This window comes from Rhinolophus sinicus, chromosome 3 (genome assembly GCF_057876585.1).
Source record: "Rhinolophus sinicus isolate RSI-liver-muscle chromosome 3, RSI-T2T, whole genome shotgun sequence".
In the NCBI taxonomy this organism is placed as follows: Eukaryota; Metazoa; Chordata; class Mammalia; order Chiroptera; family Rhinolophidae; genus Rhinolophus; species Rhinolophus sinicus.
Window position 1 is genome coordinate 171,325,707 of NC_142503.1, and position 22,757 is coordinate 171,348,463.

At 39.4% G+C, this 22,757-nt stretch overlaps 1 long non-coding RNA gene across 4 annotated transcripts in view; it reads left to right on the forward strand.

Moving 5' to 3' along the window:
- Positions 1-22,757, forward strand: part of LOC109448343 (uncharacterized) — a 96,250-nt gene that overhangs the window by 67,687 nt on the left and 5,806 nt on the right. For 3 of the 4 annotated variants that reach the window (XR_012494634.2, XR_002137501.3, XR_016020895.1), the window contains 4 exons: positions 6,551-6,671; positions 8,190-8,324; positions 9,178-9,257; positions 17,562-22,477. This is a non-coding gene — a long non-coding RNA (uncharacterized LOC109448343). The remainder of the gene's footprint in view (positions 1-6,550; positions 6,672-8,189; positions 8,325-9,177; positions 9,258-17,561; positions 22,478-22,757) is intronic. The other variant, XR_016020896.1, reaches the window with a different exon arrangement.

The following is a 22,757-nucleotide window of genomic DNA, read 5'->3' on the forward strand; positions in this document are numbered from 1 at the left end:
CCAATGAAAGTACCCTCTTTATAGAGTGAGAATTAAATAAAATAGTGTGTGTAAAGGTCTAGCAAAGTGCCTGGTACACCCTCAATACTCAGTTACTCAGGGATGATGGTGGTTTTGACCAAAGAAGCCATCAATTGGCAACTCAATATTTATTAATCTATGAATACTCGATTTTTAAACATTTTATAATTAATAAACACTACTAAGTATACAAAAATGTTGAAAAAGTAATACAGTGAACATTTTTATGCATATTATTGAGATTCGATAATTGTTTTATCTATGACTTTGCCATTTTTGCTCTTATTTGTGTTTTTTATGCAGTTATTTTGTTGTTGTGTGTGTATATATTTACCCCTCAATCATTTGAAAGTAAGGTGCAAGCATTGTGATGACATTTCACCCCTAAATACCTACACCTGTAGCTCTTCCAAATCAGGAGATTTTTTTCCTACATAGCCACAATACCATTACTGCATCTAAAACAATTGACAGTGATTTTAAAGTATTATCCAATACTGAGTGGATAGTCACACTTTTTCTGTTGTTCCCAAAATGCCTTTAAAAATTTTTTTCCAACTAGGAACCAATCATAGTTTATGCATGCATTGTGTTTGATTATGTCTCTAAATCTAGAGTACCCTCCTCTTCTTTTACAGGGGCAGTGATTTTTGAAGAAGCCAGGCCATTTGTCTTACAGAATGTCCCACATTATGGATTTGTCTTATTGTTTCCTTGCAGTGCTGTTTTTAGTGAAAATTTTGAAAAAGGATGAAAAAATCTGGAACTTGAACTGGAGTCCCTGGGCTGTCCCAAGTATATGTAACCCTATTGCCCATAGGAAATGAAGGGAGAAACCAGCAAATAAGGCACACTTATATTCTTGAAACTCTAAACCTGTTGAACACTAACTTCCCATTCTCCACCCCCCCAGCCCCTGACACCAGCATTCTAGTTTCTGTCAGTATAAATTTTATTACTCTAAGAACCTCATGTAAGAGGAATTGTACAATATTTGTCCTTTTGTTACTGGCTTGTTTCATTTAGCATAATGTCTTCCGGATTCATCCATGTTGTAACACGTGTCAAAATTTCCCTCCTTTTAAAGGCTGCGTTTTATGTGTATTCCACATTTTGCTTGTCCATTCATCTGTTGATGGACACTTGGGTTGCTTCCATCTTTTGGCTACTGTGAATAATTCTGCTATGAACATGGGCACACGCAGTTTGACCTTTTGTCCTGAGGCTAGCCCTCATGCAGCCCCTAGTAACGTAATTTTAGGAATCATTTTCCTTTCCATCATTTTTTCCCTTTTGCCAAAGTCTAGCATAAAACTGCTCCTTCAGTCTTGCCGTTATCTGGAGCTTACAGCCATCTACACTAATGAGAGAAATCTGGGCACTACTCAAAGCTTACTGTAGCAAGTATATTGATTATAATATCAAGGTGTGAGAAGCCAAAAGCTCCAAGTTTTTTAAAGTCACTACATGCAAAAGGCCAGAGATACCATTTAAAATCAACTTAATGAATTTTTTATCTGTTAGGATTCTATACTTAGGAGGCTGGCTTTTTAAGGCACTTATTCCAAGATTCCAAATTAACATGTGTGGTTTATATCGAGCTACCCACAAACTACAAGAGGAAGCAAGGCAGAGTAGAACAAAGTCTGAATTGGACAATCAGAAAATGGAATCCAGGTTCAGAGCTCTGTTGATAACCATGTGATCTGGGACAAACTTTCAACTTTACTGTAAGTGCCCCAGTTTTCTCAACTGCCAAATGGGAGGTTGACTTACAGCCCTCAGATGCTATGATTGGCTGAGCTACATTTTATTTATTTGCAAAAATCAATAATAGGGAGACAGGTATGGAAATGGGAAAGCCCTGAAGTTCCAGCTTCTCTACAAATTAGTTGGGTGATCTTCAGAAGATCCCTTAATTTTATTGAGCCTAAATTTTCTCACTTGCAAATTGAGGATGATAAATATTGGAGCGCAGTGATAAAGAACATAAGTAATGAACTATGGTGAAGGGGCTTTGTAATTTTAAGGTGTGTTAGGATCACATAAGTGGGATTATGTGGAGGATTTTAAGCACAGAGAGCTCTACAAATGTAAGGGAATACAGAAGTATTCTTCATGACTTGTACAAACCCACAATATTTTACACTAAAAATGGATGATAAATTCCGCTCCCCTCTCTCCAAGAATCCATTCTCTATTGGCCCTGGGTATTTAAAAAAAAACACAAAAAACTGATTTGGATGTTGTGGTAGATCTTTCCCCATCCCTACTTTGTGTACTTTCAACAGCTGTTTGAAAATGCTTTCTTTATTTTGCTCCAGAACTTGTTGCAGCATATCTTGTTTCAACAACCCTCCAGCCTGCCAACGGAGCTTTGGTTTTGCCAGTTGCGATGACTCTAAAGCTCTTTGTCAGTTCTTTTGAGTCCTGGAACACTTGATCAGCTAATTGAGTTCCATGTTGCTTTCACCACTGAAGAGTAGATTACCAGGCTTTGCCGTGTTTTATAGTCTGCAGTTTAATTATGATTTTTTAACAGTGTTCCTCATTAGAACGTCAAGTAGTCTCCGTCAACCTTTGTTCACTCTTCTCTTTACAACCACACAACCCTTTCTTCTAAGGAACTCCCTGTGTTTCCAGTTCCAAGGGGGATTATTTGAAAAAAAGAATATAGGAAGAGATGAGCTCAGAATTGAGCTAATGGCTCACTGGATTATACATTGTTCTAGAGTTAAGCGTGGTATGCTAGGCTAAATAAGTAGTATGTACAAAAATCACCTGGAATTCATAATAAAAGTGCAGATTTCTGGACCTTGACTCCAGAGGTCCTCTGATTAAGGACTTCTAGGGTGGGTCATTTTAGACATGCTCCCCAGGTGATTCTGACGCAGAGGTTCCACGTTTTTAGAAACCTGGTGGAGAGAGAACACTGGTTCTGCTATTGTTTTATGGACTCTAGACAAGCCACAAACTTGTCGTACTCAGTCTCCATGGTTTATAAATGGCTATGAAAACAGCAACTGCTCTCTCAACCTCACAGGTTTGCAATGGGAGTAAAATGAGACAATAGACCGGAAACCATTTTGAAGAGTGAAGAGCTCATGCCAGCGTGAGGTCCTGTCATCCTTCTCAGCATTCTCTTGCCTCCATGGAGTGGACCCCAGCAGGCAGCCCATCCTGCCCCCACCCCACTAGGCACTTTCAGGTGTTCACTTGAAGGGAAGGAGGCCCCGCAGACCTGCCTTTGTCTACTTGGTCCAGACAGGCTCACCTGGGTTTATGCCCTTCTCAATAGCGTACTACAGGTCCACACACATTTCTGCTGAAATCTTGCCAAAAAAGGATCTGGGATGACCCTCCCAATAGGCCCACGTCCTCCTTGAAATCTAAGTACATCTGCATCATTAATGATTCCATTAATTGTATTTTTTACATTGTCACAACATTCCTGGGCCACACGTCTTCCCTTTGAACCAGGGCTCATACCCGAGGGCTTGCAGTTTACATCCACCCCTTGAGCTCTGGCTGTGTTCCCAGATACAGTGTGTATCTTTTGAAGTTTAAAGTGATCAACTTCACATTAATCTTTTCCTACTCACTCTATTCTAATTGCTTTGGAAAGAACCTTTCCAGGGCATTTTACCCTTTTTGGACACATGTAGTTAGGAATAAAGTAATGGGAGTATCATTTTCAGTTAAAACCAGTTGAAGTCAAAATTAAAGTCCAGTTAAAGACACTGTCCTTATCTTTCAGGTAAGGGCAGCCTACCTCAAAAGGCCTGTTTTATCCAATTAAATTAAGCAGTTTACCAAAGGGTTATACTTCCAGAACCCAGAGAAAGGACTCCCACCCCTCAGCATATCCTGGACTTTTCAACTACTCCCTGGAAACTGAAATTCTTTTTAACCAGTCAAAAGGCCTAACATGCAATACCCTCAGGAGAGGTTGTCAATTAGCCCTGCATACACACTATGATTCTAAAAAGGATACAGACTCTTTCCATAAGGGGACGGGAGGCAGGAGGGCAGGAGGAAGAGACCTGTGCTGGAGAGAACTAGAAAAGGAAAGTTAGGGGAAAGGGAAGAGCTGAAGAAAGGGGAAATGGAAGTGAGGGAAGGCTGTGTATGCTTGAGCAATTTACTCCCTAAGAGATTGCAACTTCTCCAGACTTCTCGGGAGCTTGAAAAAGTCGTGCATACTTGGAGTTGGTCAGAGACATCTCATTAAGCAAATGATTCTTCATGTTTAAGAAAGAGCCTAATGGGTAAGAAAGCCTCAATGGGATGAGACCTCCATTAGTATGTGACCACTGTCACCTATCAATCCACTCTGAATGTCAATCCACCCTGAAATCTGTGTGAGGTCTAACTGAGCAAAAGATGGGGTGGATGAGATGGGGGTGAGAATTTAAAAGGGTCCTTCCAGCATCCAACAACCTACCCTCATTTTGTTACCCTGGGCCCCAGTTGAAAGGATGAAAGAATGGGGAAAGGGGATGGAAAGAAAAGTCCTAAAGAGTTTTGTGGACTAACTAATTCAATGCATATTTAGAAGAATAACGTAATCTGAATAAATCCTGAGGCCCTCAGTAGGCTCAGTTTCCAAGTATCATATCAAAGAAGATCATCCAGGAGCCAAGAAGAAATTAAACCTGCATTCCAATCTTCAGAGATGCAAATCTCTAACAGGACACTAAAGGGAATCTGATTTATAACCCAGAGGATGAATCTCAAATTCCCTTTTCTCTCCTTAATTTGCACCTGACAGAGACTTTTACTCACCAAATGCCCCAAATTGTCTTGAATACCCAGACCATGCATTTATCCCCCCTCTTCATTCACCCCCTCTTTCCACCCACCTCTCCAATCCCATTTCTCTTATCTCCAAACTCTGCAAAAACTGATCTCCAAAAGCTTGCAAACTGGTTTGAAAAGACTATCCTTAGAGCAACTCTGGTCAGTGGAAATAAAATGTGAACCACATATATAATTTAAAATTTTCTAGTAGCCACATTTTAAAAAGTAAAAAGAAATAGGTGTTGTTCCTGTGTAAGAATGAGGCACTAAGAAGCCAACAGAGTTTTGGGTGGGGAGGTGGGTGGAGATTCCACATAAAATATAGGACATGAGTTCAATTTAAATTTCAGGTAAACAATAAATAAATTTTTAATATAAGTATGAAGCAAATATTTCATGGGACATGTTTATGCTAAGAAATTATCTGTTGTTTATCTGAAATTCAAATCTACTGAGCATCTTATATTTTTATTTGCTAAATCTGGGCAACTTAGAGGGGATCTGATTCAAATAGTGGAACCCTATTTTTCCTTGGGCCTATCAGCTTTCTCAGAGAAAAATCCTTCAGTTTGCCCTTTGGAGTTATAAGCCCAGCTGCTAATGTGCCACAAGCCAGCTGTGGGAAGGGAACAGTGTGCAGACTATTCAGTGCCACCATCTACCCCTCTTCAAACTGTGTCTTGTATGTCTCTCCTGAACTTAACCCTGGAAGAGTTGGGGAGGGGCAGTTGTCTGGCAGAGAGGGTTTGGAAGGAGAACTAGTAGTGATTTAAATGTGTTGTTATATGAACTTTCAACCAATCCTACTGTTTTCAGGCCTGCCCAACACTCCAACCTTTGGAGATGCCCATTCCCCACCCCACCCCAACCCCACCCCCTGCCTGGTGTCTGGAGTTTTTCTGGGATTCTGAGACTCTAATTGATTTGTTTCTCCTGTAGGTGTAGGTTTCAGCTTTCTCTGAATATTGTTTATTTCTCTCATTTGCTGTGTGTTTGTCTAGTGTTCTTTTAGTCTTTGTTGGTTTATGTCATTTTAGACATAAAAACGTCCAAACCTGTAGATAATTTTAATAAGAATTTATTTGTGATGACAATGCCGGGAAGCAAGAGCTCAAATGCTCCAGTGAATGACAGTCTTAAAGATTATTTTATACATTTGGAATTAAGGAAGTAAGTAAGGAAGATTACATGGAGGTGGGAGAAAGCAATGTGGGGATTGGATTACAGGATAGTTAACAGAATTATGTGCTCTCTTGAGGGTGGTTATGCTTCTGAGGGGTCTGAAAAAGAGGCATTTCAAAGGTGTGTTAACCTAGATGCACAAAAAAAATGGACCTGGCTTGCTTAAGACAAAGATAAACCTTTTATTGAAGAAGTTATAGGCCTCGGCTGTGACTAACCATGACCTGCCCAGTTAGGGACTTATGATCAGATCACCTTATGAGGTTACTTTCAGTTAGATTTGTTATAGCACCCCTTTTTTTATCCACATTGTTAAAAAATTCTTTTGCTGTATATTTTTGTGTGTGTGAGAATAGAGATAAATGTGACTGTTCAATCTGCCATGTTTAACTGGACAACAATGATTTTCCCATTTATTTTCTTGGCCAATGTACCTGGAGGAGAGAAATTGTCTTTAATGTGTTGCATACTCAAGTGTCCTGGGGAAAAGGTGTTTGAATAAACCCAGGATTTTTCCTTCTTCTCCCTTTTCTCCCCTGTACCCAAGGAAAGACCAAAAGTGATACTGAAATGAGGTATTGGGCCTTCCAGACTTGGTACTATGGCACTGTTGGCTCACCAAGGAGAGCTGGATGAGCAAGCCTATAAATCTTCAATCTTAACCAACTGTGAGTTATAACCTAACCGTTACCTGCAGATCTGTGGCTTAGAGCAATGAATTTAGATAAGAGCCGGGTTTATTGCTTTACAATAAGTGCTGTTTGATTATTGGTTTACAAAAGCTCTTTAGTCACTAATAAATAACCACCCAGAGTCATTTGTTAAGTTGGAAGATGAGGGATTTCTAAGGCTCAATGAGAACTGAGAACCCTGGACTTTGCCTGTTTCCTTAGACTGAAATGAGCCCAGGAAATTTCAAAAGTAGTTTGGTCACTTCCAAAGAATTATTTTTTACCAACTCATATTGTCATAATTAAACAAGTTGGTACATGTGGCAAATATCGTAGGCAGTAAAATTCAGGCTGATAATCACCATAGTCATGGAATGGAAGAAAAGAGCAAGAATAAGGCAGGAATACCAACTGCCTTCACTGGACTTGGCCCCCTTTTAGGGATGATGAAATAGGCTCAGAGAACCTTCTTGCAACTAAGTGGTGCTACTGGTATTTAAATTCACATTTGTCAATGAATAAGACAAACAAACAAAAATTCATAGACAGAAACAACAGTTTAGTGGTTACCAGACGGTGAGAGGGTTGCGATAGAAGAGTGTAAAGGGGGTCAAATAAATGGTGATGGAAGGAGAACTGACTCTGGGTGGTGAACACACAATACAATATATAGATGATGTATTAGAGAAACGTACACTAGAAACCCATATCTTTTTACTAACTAATGATACCCCAATGAATTTAATAAAGATAAAAACATAAATTCACGTTTGTCAGACACTGACTCTTAGAGAAGGATTTAGACCCTCTTTGAATTTAAGAATCGAAAAGGCCTATATTCTTTCTGGGAAAGCAAAGGGTAAAACCAAAGAACTTTCTGCAGAAGAAAATTTGCTCTTTTATTTTCCAAACATTGTTTTCCACAACGAATTATTTCTCTAGCAGATATTGCCGGGCAGTTGGATTGGGAGGACAGTTATCAGGAAGGCTTCTGTTTTAGTAGTGGTATCAGCCAAACAAAATCAAGAAGAATATATGGTGGCAAGAAGCAAGAACTGGAAATCTTTCTTGGTTCAGTTCACAGTTAAAGAGCACTAATTTTCTTGTATAGTAATGTGAAAAATAATATAAACAGAGCCACTTTAAAATGGAGTCAGAGCTGCTATCCCAGGGGAACTACTACATTGTTCCTCTTACCTCTCAAACCTTTGGATGTTAAACCGGGGCAAAGTAACCTTTGGACTGAGCCTAAAGCAGCATTGTATTCCAAAGAACTGTTTGTTATGACCACGGACTGAAAATTAAAGACATTTTTTAGAATTGGCATCACTATGTTAGCTTATCTGCACCTCTAGAAATTCCTTCTTTCTATTCACATAATTGTTTCCCTTGCCTGTCTTATAAATACCCCAGAACATTATTTAGGTTTCTGCCTGAATCAGTGCTTGCAGAATAGCTATTCTTTGGGATCTTAAATAAATGTTGTTGCCTCTCACTTTGGCTTTTTATTTTTAGGTTAACAGTGGACAAGGACATCTTCAGGAAAACCAGGAGACCATCTCCCATGATTAAAAACAAAAAAACAACTCCAAGCTTGATGGGACTCAGACCTTGGTCTGTTCTGGGTAGAGAGAGGTATTAGAGAGAGAGGTGAGCTCCTATAAAGAGTTTCATGTGAGGGGAAGAAAGATGGATATGTTAGTTACTCTCAGGTAGTGCAGAAGAGTCTGGCAATATTAGATTTTTATGTTCATTTTAATTGTTTTGATATCTTAATTTAGTAATAAATTGTCAGTTAATCACTTTTATGCAAAAATAAAAGGTGCATAAAATGTTAGTGCTCCTTCCTGCTCAGTGCCCCCTCCCCAGTCTAGAGTGCTATTGAGATATTGTACATTTCACTCAAGTAAGTCGGCAACTTTATCAGAGCGTAGAGAACACTGGCAAATATCCCTCATGCTACAGCAGAAATATAAAAGGCCTTCAAGTCCTAATTCCTTCTGGCCCCAAGAATATATCTTATAGAAGGAGCATCTTTGCTGGCCCTGGAGAATTGGTCACCAGGTTACATTATTTTGATTGTAGGGAAAGCCCATATTCCTGCTTCAGATCTTAGAGCCCAGGGGTTAGTACATAGGGTTAGATAAGTGATTTATGAATGTGATTAAATGGGCATTGTGTTAAATCTGAGCTGCATGGGCTTTTAGGTCAAGTTTATATAAAAATGCTTTCGAATTCTTTCCAGTTACTAGTGAGGTCAGTGTATCCATGGAAAGCTACCCTGCACAGACACTGGAAAAACAGGGTCATTCCCGATTTCTGCCATGTGATCTTAGTATGACCTTGCTGATGTGTTTGATTTTTAGTCCCTTGGTTTAAGTGGAGAAGAGAACCCTCTTTGCAAGGGTACCATAAAGAGCAGTAATTGTCAACCTTGATTTTGCAAAAGCGAGAGCCTTTCTGAGGTTGTTGCAGAGTCTCAAGATATTTCTGTCTATCCTAGTGGAGTCCTCCCACCAAGCGCGTGACATCAGGAGAAGAGGTCGTGACATTAAACAATTGGGGTGACGCAACTCCAAGAAGGTTGGAAATTCTTTACATAATATGGTTGTAAAGCTACAGGGTAAAGGAAGAAGTGACTTGATTTTATGATGACTAATACGACAATCCCAGCACTTAACTTGGTTGCTGTTGCCAAAGAAGGAGGGAGGAGAAAGAAAAGACAGGGAGATGAGGGGCGGAGGGAGAGCTGCCTCAGTTGTGACAGTTCTACTACACCATAAATTAAGCTAATTATTAGTATCAGCTGTTACTTATTATTTAATTCAGCAGTTCTGCTCTGTAATTCTATAACTCTTAAGTTGGCAAAGCATTTTATAATGGAGCTGTATGAAAGATTCCATATAAAATTAAGTTTACTCGTCTTGTTATTATAGTTTAGGAGTCATCCTACTGAACTGGTGTGATCGTGAATTAAGAAGGTGGGCTGCTAAGGAAGAGCTGAGAGAGAGCAAATGTTTACTTCAAGCCAGTGTCTATAATCCCAGCCACCAGGAACAGGGGCCTGGTAGATAAAGGTTAAGAAGGATGAAATCTGTGATTAAGCCAGAAGTGTGGGTTCTGTTTCTGATTTTTGTCATGATTTTGACCTTTTAGAATGGAGATGAAATGAAAATGTTTGTCTTGTATCTACCTGCCCAGGATGTAATAGAGACTAACAGACTCTAGGAGAGAAATGGAGACACCCCTTAAGAAACGCATTAAGTAATTATCAGGTGATATAACCCTGGAAGGTCCTGTAGCCACAACAATTTCACTTGAAAGCTATTCACTTAGGAAAGAGAAGACAGAAAGGCCTAGAGTTTCAGATGAATGCCCCCTCAGTGCACCTATGTTAGAACACTTAGGCAAAGGGAGTCCACAGGAGGGGTCAGCAAATATCTGCGTGTCTTCATAGTGACTCTTCCTTATCGCATCACAATTTTTCTTTGACTATTCCACATAAAGAATTACTAAAAAAATATAGTAGTATTGTTAAAAACACTTTACAAGGAAGTTTTTAAACAAGTAAAAATAATATGTAGAAACACAGGAAAGCACAATCCCATGAGCAAAATTCAAACAGTCTATTAATTAAAACAAGCTATGAGGTTGGTGCAAAAGAAACTGCAGTTTTTGCAATTGTTTTTCACCTTTTAAACCGCAATTACTTTTGCACCAACCTAATATCTGGTGAGCTCCAACTATCTTATGGGGGCAGGCAATGTGCTTGGAGCCGAGATCACAGTGGTGAGTGATGTAAACCGATCCAGTCTCCACAGAATTTAGAAGCTGCATGCTGTTCTGGGTTCAAGAGAGAAAGGCCTGATCACCTGAAATCTGTTTGGCAAGTAGGCTAGACATTAATAAATGGGATAAGGATGGAGTAAGGTAGTCTTTTAAAGCAGGGCTCAGCAGCCTAAGATAAGGGGTTCAGGAGTGGCTTTGGGGACAATTTGTGGTGGTTGAGTATTCCAGCTGTGGAGCCAAGTAGGAGTGCTACCCTGTGTTCATCCCAGCCATTCCCAGCCTTCTGCAACCTAATCCCCTCCTCCACTCCCACTGGATTTCTGGCAGCTAAAGGATCGTCCTTTGGGGTCCCCCAAGGATCATTCAGGCAGATTGGTCAAAGGGCCTGCCTTTTTTTTTGCAGCCAGCCCACTCCCAAGCTTTGTTCACTGGTATGTCAACGAAGGAAACCCCTAGGCAGCTACTTCTGAATTTACTGATCCCAATTTTGATAAGTGTTTCCAAGAGAAAAGGACAGCCAATGTCACATGTTTCCCATCTAGAGTTTCCATTTGCATCTGGAAAATTGGAAGCCATCTAGCTTGCTGGCCTATATCACATGACATGGATAATAATGGGAGGGCCTGGCAATGTAGGATGGCTCGATCCTTAGCTGATATCCACTGAGCCCACACAATTGCCCATGCATTGTAGAAAGAGGTGACACAATCCTAGCCCTTGATGGATTTTCGATCTAAAGTTACATGTTTTACATTTAAAAGAGGAACTTAAAATATGCAGGTCAATTGCACTTCCTAAATATTTATTGATTGCCATTAACTTGGACCATTAAACACTATCTTTTTGAAACCCCTTCTCTCTGCCCTCACTAATGGAGCATTCTCAATAATAGGTTTTTTCTCTTAAACCTTCTTACACGGCTTTTCCTTTTAAACTAAACTAAGGAAATATTATCATAACTGAAATCTTTCCCTGTTCAGCTAGAAATGAGCATTTAAGTTAAAGCAAATTGTAGGCCAAGATTTAAAGGGCCATTAATTAATAATGGTACCAGAGAAGCAAGGTGACTAGATGGCTGAAATTGGGCAGAACAGGTCTAAGTTTTGCTACTTGTCCCATCTGAAAACATTTGTCCCTCAAAAGCACATTTAATTACTGAGTGAGGTAACTTGGTAGAAATTTAGTACGGTGCCTGGCACATGGAAAGCTCTCAATAAGTGTTTTCTGCTGTTTCCCTCTCTCTTCTACCTTCTTTGCTCTCAGCAGTCACCCATACCTTCTTCCATCTCATTATGAAAAGAATAGTTTGAACTTCTTCAACTTTTCTAACTTAAAGCTTATCTCTTTGGTGTTCCTTTCCTGGTCTGACTCCACTGATAATCTTGATGCCTCCGCCTCTAGGCTCCTCTGCAGCCCCCCTCTGCCAGTAACCCCTTCTTAACTATGTATCTTCATTCTCTCCTGCTCTAATGTTTCCTTACCTTAGTCAACTAATGCACTCTTTCTTAAAATCCAACAAAACTTTCTCTCAACCCTTTTTCTTCTTAAGTTACTGGCTATTTTCTCCTACCTATTGTGCCAAGCTTTTTGAAAGAGTAGTTTGCACTGCATCCCTCCAGTCATCTAAAATCTGTCCCTTGCTTATTGCAACCTGCTACTGCGGCTACGAAAATTGCTTTCCCAAAGATCAGGAATGACTCCCATTTACCAAATTTAGTGGCCTCTTCTCATTCCTCTTCCACCTCTGTGGCATGTGATGTGCTTATCCACTCCCCTGATAAATTTTTCTGACTTTGTCACTCTTTATCAGCTCGCATGTTTGGATCAGTGCTTCTCAATCTGGATGCATATAAAAATTACCTGGGGAACTCTTTAAAATTGCAAACGCAGATTATATCTGATTAAATACATACCAATTAAATCTGATTTATGACCCCACCCAGAAGTTGGATTTAATTGATCTGAGATTGTGCACTGGCCTTTATCATCTAAATGCTCCTCAGGTGATTCTCAAGTACAGCGAGGACTGAGAACCATAGGTCTAGAGTACCTACTTTTACCTTCAGTTCTTATGTTTTTCCTGATACAAAGACCCAAATTTCCAGCTCTTTGCTGAGCCTCTCAGCTTGAATGCTCCACAACACTTCACTTTCTAGGTGGTCAGAATCAAACTCCTGTTCCCAATACTAAAAACCTCTTCCTCTGTGCTTGTAGGGCTACTATTCTCCCATTCTCCCAAATTGGAGACCTAGTAGTCGTTCTTAAAAATATCTTCTGCTTTGCTCCTCAATTCTCTTATTTACTGTGCCCTGTAGGTTTTATTGCTGACCAATTTCAAATCCATTCTCCCTACTGCCATCCAATGTCCCATTTTAGCACCTTATTGCAACAACTTTTTACCTGGCCTTCCTGCCTTCAGTCTTTCCCCTCTTCATTTCATTTCCACATACGAGTAGAAAGATCTTTCTGGAACACAGATCTGATTGTATCCACTCAATAACTACCAGTAAATTACTCTTAGCCAATAATAAGGTCCAACTTTTTTAGTGAGGCCTTCACAGTTTGGCCCCAGTTCTCTAATATCACTCTCGTCTATCTTAGATTCCCACCCCATGATGTTCCCTTAATTCATTTGTGGTTCCTGAATCATGACATGTATTCTCTCTTGTCTTATACTAGTCTCTCTGTGTGGGGCTGGATTCAACTGAGATGGTTCAAATGAAGGGATGATTTACAGAGTCAAGGTAAAGGGAAGCTACAAGAGTAGTTGAGACACCCAGAGACTAGCAGAGTGGGAAGCTCTTACCTTTTGCAGGCCTGAGGGGCCAAGGGCATGAAACAGTGTTACCACAGCTTAGTGAGAGCTGGAGCCATGGGAAAGAGGGCCATCAGTAGGAGCTGTAGGCAGGGGCGGCTTCAGCTGCTGGTAAGCCACAGTGCTGAAGCAGAGAGGGGACAGTGAATAAACACCCCAAACTCTCCTCCTGCCCTCTAATCTCCAGCAGTTTTGAGACATTGGCCAAACTCAACCAGAAGCCAGCCAACCACCAAGGATGGTCAAATGAGGCAAATTACAAAGGAGGGCGGAGAGAGGCAGAGAATGAATGGTGGTATGAGGCGGGGGTAAATTAAATGGAGAACAACTACACAAGGCCTATTTATATATAGTAAAATCCCTTGTATCTTTTAGGGCACAGTTCAAATGTCACCTTTTCTATGAAGTCTTCCCTCATTTTCCTACCCCAAGATCCGGTTATTATTTCACTCCTCTATGCTCCCTTAGTTGTTGTTATGCTTGCATTATTGCAGCTCTCAGTCTGACTTATGATACAATTATTTGTGTATCTACATCCATCTCCCGCATCATATTTTGTGCTGCTGGTGGAAAGGGATAGTACTTCATTTGGTACAGTGTCTTGCAGGTAACAGGCACTCAATAACTGTTGGTTGAATTTAATTGCATTTTCCTGTTATCGCCTTCTCAGCCTCTGCCAGGGAGATTCATATATACTTGTATGCACAGTCATCACATGTTTTACAGTCCCCCTTTTCATAAGAGTTCCTTTTTTGGTCCTACTTCTGTTTCTCGCTTGATTTTCTCCTTCTTCTGATCTACATTTCTTAGGTTAGATACTTCAAACTGCAGCTCACCAACAAATTGTTGGGAATACTGTCATCACTGATCTTGGCAAGGGTCTAAAAATCTTCAGCTTGATTCCATGTCCTAAATAGTGCATATAAATTTGTTTTCTTTAATTTATGCATGCACCAAACTTAAAAATGAAGTCACAAAACCTAAGTTTTCATCTTCATTGGACTTCAAACTCTTATGAATAGAAATTATGCTTGGCTTAACATATTTTGCAGGTAGCAGAGGTTGTGTGCTGCTCCTCTGCTTTATAAATACCAATAATAAGTACAGTGAACATATTTTTACTATGCAAACACTATTCTACATTGATGGTTTTGATGCACATTGGTAGATGGCTTTGAGGTTTTTATATGAAAAGGAGTATCTTTAGACCCAATGAAAATATTATTTTACATCTGTAATATTGGTCATAGAAATAATGGTAAGAATTCTATTTCCTATAGCGGTTCTGAGTTTTCATCTCAAATACTATATTTTTCATCTTAAGAAATTCAACTTTGTCTCTTTTTTCGTATTCTTCTTTTCTCTCCTTAATATGCTCACTCCTTCCTCTGCTCTCTTGAGCATATAGAGCATAGTTATACTAGCTGTTTTAATGTCTTTGTCTAATTTTATCACCTGTGTCATATCTGGATCTGTTTGTACTGATTGATTTAGTTTTCCTCATTATGTATTGTATTTTCTTGCTTCAATTTGCATGCCTGATTTAAGAGTATCAGTAAAAATTGGCTTCTAGGCATTGTGAATTTCACATTGTTGGATGATATATTTGGTGGGGAGGAGAGGTGGGGAGATTGTTTTGTTAAATATTTTCGAGTTATGCTCTGGGATACAGTTAAGTTAGTTGGAAACAGTTTGACCCTTTTGACGCTTCTATTTAAACTGGAATAAGCAGGAGCAGAGCAACCTTTACTTTAGGGCTGATTTGGCTTAATCACAAGGCAATACCTTTCCGGGTTCTCAACCAGATGCCCAGTGTGCTAGAAAGTTTTTCCGTTTGGGCTGTTGGGAATGTAAACCATTTCCAGCCCTGTGTGAATGCCAGTAATTGCTCCTTGCAGGTGTTTCTCTCCCTGGTTGCAGGTAATTTCGTCAAAGTTGTGTGCTGATCAGTACTCAGCTAAAGACTCAAGGGGAAGCCCCTGCAGATCTCTAGAACACTCTCACCCTCTCTCCGTCTCTCCCTCTCGCTCACTTTCTCTTTCTCCCCCTCTCCCCCATCCCCCTCTCTCCTTTTTCCCCTTTCTCTCTTGCTCCAGCTTTTTCCTGTCTGGCAATCTACCCTAAAAATTATAGTGGCCTTAGCCAAATCTGAATTCTCAATTCCTTCTCTTCAACTTAGGAAATTGTCCGGCTTTGCTGGGGTTCCCTTGGCCATGCTATACCGTGGACTCTCTCCAGGCAGTGAGCTGGGGAGATGATAGGTTCATGTCATTTGTTTTTCTTCTTTTAGAGATCACTGTCCTGTGCAGCATGTTAGCCAATATCTGAAAAGTGGTGTTTATATATTTTGTCTGTTTTTCATTTGTTTAAAGTGAAGGGTAAATCAGGTCTCTGTCATTCCATCATGGCCACAAGTGAAAGTCAGTTTTGATTTTTAAATGGCGGATGGAGAGGTATATTGAACCCATTTTGTATAAAAAAAATAAGCTGGTGTATGACCATGGCCCAGTCATTTACTTCTTAGCTTTAGTTTGTTTATCTGTAAAATACAGAGTTTGGTCCATATGATCATTAGGTTCTTTCCTGGCCCTTAAATTTTGTAATTCTAGAATTAAGCACAGGTGTATCTTTGCAGAGAGAATTGATACATATAATCTCCAAAGTGATAGTTTAAAGATTCGGAACTATGGAACTTCCATTTTGCCATAGTAAGGTAAATTTAGAAGAGAAAATTTGTGGTTTAATAGATGAAGGAGTCTTTAGTTACAAAGTTGAGAGGGACAACACAAATCCCATAGCACACAAACGTAAGATGACCAAACAATTCATTGAGGGGGAAATGAATAGGGATATTCTTAGTTTCATTATTATTCACAGGGCCTAGGCACTGTGCTTTGGACATGGTAGGTGTTCATTAAATAGACGTTGACTATCTCAGTGATACGTGAAGCTATTTTCCTAACAAAGAAAAGTAACTGAAAAAGCTTTCACTATAGCAAAAGTTGGAGACAAACTGAAAATCCATCAATATTGGGTTTGGTCAGTAGTATATCCATGCAATGGGATATTATATAGTGGTCAACAAAACTGAAGCAGAGTGGTATGCACTGATAAGGGATGCTTTCAAAGATATATTGGTAAATGAACAAAACAAGGTCATGACATATATTTTATACTCTTATTTATTTCATAATAAAAAGGTTTAAAAAGGAATTGAAAAAGCAATGTGTACAATAATAGCATTTTACTATCTATATCACATATATTTTACATATATAAATAAAATCTGTTTAAGGCAATATGTACATACATGCTTGCATTTTCAGAGAATACATCCAGAAAGATACACAAACTGGTACCTCAGGGCAAGAGCACTAAGGGATAGTGTGATAGAGAGACTCATTTTTCCCTTTACACCCTTTTATATTAACTTTGAATTTGTTATCATGTGTATATGTTATTTAGTTCTTAAATATTCTTCTACAGTAGATTGTATACATAAATTATAATGTATATAATACATACAATTTTTTTAGTGAAATGATTGCAGTTTTCTTTTTTTTTAGATTTTATTGGGGAAGGGGAACAGGACTTTATTGGGGAACAGTGTGCATTTCCAGCTCAGCTCAAGGTGCTGTGTTCAATTTTAGTTGCAGGGGGCGCTGCCCACCATCCCTTGCAGGACTCAAGGAATTGAACTGGCAACCTTGTGGTTGAGAGCCCGTGCGTGCTCCAACCAACAACTGAGCCATCCGGGAGGCAGCTCAGCTCAAGGTGCCGTGTTCAATCTTAGTTGCAGGGGGCAGAGCCCACCATCCCTTGCGGGACTCGAGGAATTGAACTGGCAACCTTGTGGTTGAGAGCCCACTGGCCCATGTGGGAATCGAACCGGCAGCCTTCGGAGTTAGGAGCACGGAGCTCTAACCACCTGAGCCACCGGGCCGGCCCCTGATTGCAGTTTTCTTAAAGGGGTAGATTTCCATACAGCAGTCTGGGAAATTTTCCTCATTTCTAGAATATGTGTTTAAAGGTGCCAGACCACACACACTTTGTATTATTACTCCAAGAAAGTACAGGGTACCTACATGGCTATAATTAATTCCTAATTCCGTATGAAAGGAATCAACATGCTAAATATCTAAGTGACTGGCATTTGGAGCATAATGCTTGCTTGAATATGTGGGAAAGACCAAGGCCATTTGTTTCTAATGATTCTATATACATTTTGTGGTATTTAAATTAACCTTTATAATCTAACTCATCCATCTTTCTGGTTTCCATAGGAGCTACCAAGAAAGCATGGAGCTGGACAGTGAAGCTGTGTGATTCACAGGATATTAATTTATGGCCAGTATGCTACTTTCCAGTGCTACGGGTAATGTGTAAATGTGTTTGGAAGAGAGTGAAATAACACCCACCAAGTGGGGACACTATCCACTTTTATGTTTTAGAGAGAGAGTTACAATTCTGACAAGCTATCTTAAAAGAATGACTTCTAGCCATAACCTGTGTTCCTATGAGTGTCTATGCAATGCAAGTAAAACCTAGCCAAGTATTTCCTGGAAGACATGAGGAGATATTTGGAAACATATGTGCAAGTCCAAGATTAAAAATCCATGGCTCATTATGCAAGTCAAAAAAAAAAAGTGCTAGGATTTGCAATTATACGTGCCCAAGGCACTTTCTTCTAATTCTGTTATCTGCTCTAAGATTTCTGACTCTGTTGCTGGTTTTGAATTCTTGAAATGCCAATGTAGCAAGTAGATGCCAGAAAGATGCCTCCAAAATCCAGCCAGCCAATGAAAAAATATAAAGAATAAGATTCCTGACTTCAAGAAGCTTATTTTTGTCATATGGGAGATATTATTGTGTAAAAATTACTATAGCACATGAATAATAGGAAGGAAAACATTGTTGAAGGGGGCAATATTATTTAAAAGGGCAATGATTTTGGTAGATTATGCGTTGGCAGGAAGAGTTCTGCTTTTCCCACCCCATACCCCAAAAATCTGAGCCAAAGATCAAGAATTTAACAAAAGGGAGGCCACCACTACTACAAGTGCCAGATACAGGAAATAAAAATGCAGGACACCCAGTTAAATTTGAGTTTCAGATAAATGACAAGTCATTTTTTAGAATAAGTATGTCTTGTGCAATATTTGGGACATACTTATACTAGAAAATGATTTGCTCTTTATCTGAAAGTCAAATTTAATTGAACATTCTGTGTTTTATCTGACAATCCTAGTCGCTATACAGAGTAGGAGTAAATGCATTATATGTTGTCTTTCCCTCACCTCTTGGTTCCCTCATGGTAAGATGAGTTGCTATCAATACCCTCCACATAAGTAGGATCCATTCAGGGGTGAGAACACAGCTGAGTTCTTGCTATGCTGCAGAGCCAGAATGGAGGAGCAGGCTATAGAGTGAATTAACTCAAGAACTGTGAGACGAGCTCCCCCCACCCCCACAAATAAACCAGAAGGCTGACGGACTTGAAGAAATCCCATACTGTGGAAATTCTTGGAGTGAGTAAAGGTGGAGATTCCATAAGCTAGGTCAATGAATGTGGAAATGAGATGGGGTGCCCCTGCTATGTGGAGTCATGCCACGCTAGCTAGCTTCCAGAGATGGAGAACATGGGGGTGAGAAGACAAAGGCAGTGATTGGGATGCATAAATGCATTTGTTCAATGAATTGTGGAGGGTCTTGGAGACCATGTTAAGGATTTAGGGCATAATCCATGAAGCAATGGGGCCCCTCTGGGGGTTTCTGGGCAGGTAATGGCAAGATCAGAGTTGTGCCTTAGGAATATTAATCTGGCAGCTCTTTGTAGAGGTATCGCAAAGGGTAGGAAGAGTGGAGATAAGGCAACAAGTTGCTAGGGGATAGTCAGGGCTAGTGTTGGTCCATATGGCATCTGTATGTGAATTAGAAAAGGCACCTTCCCTGGGTGGGCGGTGGGGGATACCCACCGAAGCACTCATTGGGCAAAAGATTATGCCAAGGCACATGGTTTGGTGACTAAGTCAGAGGCTTGATTTAAGCGCCCCACCCCCCATTATCCTCTTGGCCTGTATAGTAGTTGGTTAATTAACACTAGTGGCTTAATGCAATCAAGGTTAATTCTTTTCTCATGTCACAGTCCTATGCCTGTCGGGTCGCTCTCCTCCTACTGGACATTCAGGGATCCAGGCTACCTACTTCTATCTTATAGTGACAACACCTGGATATGAAGCCCCCAAGATCACCAAGGCAGGGGAAGAAAGAGCTGGAGGTTCTGACTGGGGCACGTTTGACCAGACTTAGGAGTGACTTACATCACTTCTGTCCACCTTCCATTGGCTAGAACATTGGCTCCAACCTGACTACCAAGGAGGCTGGGAAATAGAAAAGAGGACAGTAACTTGTGCTGCCTTGAGCCTAGAAAGCTTTAGAAGATGATTCTAGCCGTTGGACAAGATTGTAGGGATATTAGAGGAAATCTGATAATACCTTATTCCATTTTTATTTTGACTATAATAAAAAGTATAATATCCTTTTTCTTGGGCAATGCAATTTAATGGGCATCCATATCTAGCAGTTTAGTTTTTCTAGAACTGCATTAGTGGAAAATTATAAGTCATAAATACAGGAGGGAACTCCAGACATTATATGTCTATGCTACTCTGTCAGAGCATAACTGACTTAAGCCTAAAACCATTTAAAAAAAATACACATCCCACAATGGGATTTATAGATGATGTAATACAGAACTGTACACCTGAAATCTATGTAATTTTACTAACAATTGTCACCCCAATAAATTAAAAAAAAAATACACATCCAAGTTAGTTTCTACTGGTAAAAATTTGTCTTACTTCATCTGCATGTGATACTGGAGTTATAGATTCGATGTGATGAATGTAAAATTTATCTGAGGTCCATTGTTGAGCAAAGTGGTAAGTGGTAATTGGGAGACTGTGAAGGGAGGATAAAAACTCTCCTAGCACAAAATAAAAATTATTTGTGTGCAACTCTGTTTCCCAGAGCTTCAGTTAGCCTCTGTTTCCAAGTTAAGCTCATAGAGGACAGAGATATTCTTTGAATATTCAAAATACTATTGCATGGTCTCAGACAATCAAAATAGGCCAATCAGAATTTGGCCATATTGCTGAACATCAGCCAAGGACACTTTAAGGAGAAGGTCATGAGGAATCATAACTATAATGCAGAGTTTAAATAAATATATCAGACGCATCACTACAGTATCCATCTGTTTGTATAAGAAAATTCAGATTTTAAGCACTAGATTTAATTGTTAGATTTAGTTTTACTGCATTTGGTGAGAAAAATATGGTCACCACAGCCACATCTATCTGGGAGGAACTGATAAATGCATTCATTGTAAGTTGTGGAGGAGAACTAATCAAGCACATTTTGTCTTAGAGGTACTCAGAATATTGAAAGTGAAAGAGCTGCATAGATTATTTTATTAGGCCCTTATTTAAAAAAAAATGAAGAATATTCCTATAAGAGGAAAGACAAAATTAATTGGATTTATTCTGTTATTTAGGAATGTGGACACTAATATATATATAAGATATCCTATGACACTTTAAAAAAGGCTATTAAAAGGTATTAGAACTTCCTTGGAATTCATTTGCAGTACACAACAACATGTAAAGACAAAACTTCTTTTATTTAGTCAAATCCTTTCTGTTGGAATAAAGTCCACTTTCCTCATTCATTCATTCACTTATCCATTCATTCAATAACTATTCATTGAGCATCTTCCATAGGCCAGGCACTATTCTAAACAAGGGATACGATGGTGAATCCATCTGACTCAATGATTCTTCATTAGGAATTTGCTTTTGCATAAATAAAATATTGAGCCTGTAGAATGAACAGAATATTGGGTTTAGGATCATAGGATCTGAAGTCTAAATGTGATTATACTGAACTATGAATTATATTTATGGTATCAAATAACTAGTCACCCAAACCCCAAATCTCATTCATCTTTAGTCACTTTTCCACCTAATCAGTTAGCACATCCTTCACGATTTCTGACATTTGTCTCCTGTTATCCATTTTATCTCCCAGTTACTTCTTATTTATTGTGTCCAGAGCCATACCACATATGATTGTGTAGGTCATCTACTACATGTGACAGAGACATTAGTGCCCACTGAGCACCCATGTGCTCCTCTCTATTTCCCAGTCTCCTTTGTTGTTAATTTAGAGCTATATGACTTCTATTGCCATTATATTTATATTAGATATTCATACACTCTTTGTTTCCACATATGGTGGTATTAGCTTTTAATAAAACTAAAAGATGAGCTTTTAAAATGTTTGTTTTCCCTATGTGAAGACAGTTTTGTCCCATTATCATAGGGCTTTCATCTTTTTGCTGATTTTAAAAGGAGCCATGAGTGTTGCTTTTACATAACTCATGATTTCTTCTGAGTTCACCTTGTGACCAAAGCCACGCAAGGAGGTCTGAGTCATTTAGTTGTTGAGAAGCTAGATGGTCCATGTGGAAAGGAACTCCAAGTCAGCTCTCCTGACTTCATAATCAAAACCAAGACCAACATTTAGTGGAAACATCCATTGGTGAATTTGCAAAGACCAATATGAAGGCTGAGATTGAGTTGAACTGCTAAGTACTGATATAGAAGTAGAGAGTGGTAAGATCTGTATGTGAGTATTGGAGGGATTAGAAAATCAAAGGGAAAAGCAAGGGAAAGGAGTAACGCAGCGTATCAGAGATGTCCGTTCTTGTGTCTGCCTACTTCCTATTTCTACTAAAGAGTCTGCCATGCTCGTGCCCATAGTCCCTGCTGAAGGGGCAGCCACCACCACCTTGACACAGTAGTTTGGACCAGAATTAATACCTGACTGAAGGTTACAAGACCTATGATGTAATTTAGTAGAGAAAGATATTAAGACCTAACAAGATTTCTCTCTCTGGAGAATGTGAACCAAGAAACTGAGAATTTGAAAGTGAAGATTGTGTCATGCCATGAAAAAGATGAAGTTATAAGGCAACAAAAATTATGAGCAAGCAAAAAGGCGGAATAAAAAATGGAAGTTCATTGTTACTGAGAGAAGAGCACAAGGGCAAAAAATGACATGGGGGAACGTGAGAGAGATGGAAACCTGGAGGAGTGGTCTCCAGTTGCCTCAGTATCTGATGGCAGTTCAGCCACAGGTAAGTTTCAATTCATGTGTTTTGAAGTCACCTGAGTTACTTGGTTCTTTGCACCTTAAAGAACTCAAGTACGTTGGATGGACTTCTCAGCCATTTGACATGTCAGTGTAAGAGCCCAGAAGACTGGGAGTATATTTTAAACTAAATGATCAGCCTTGAAATAAATATGTTAGCTCCACTTAAATATGTTAGACCCTATCTATGTGAGTTTACAAGTCTACGAGTAAATTGTGCTGACACAATTTATAGGGGGTTGTTTTTAGGACATTTATGTTTTGTT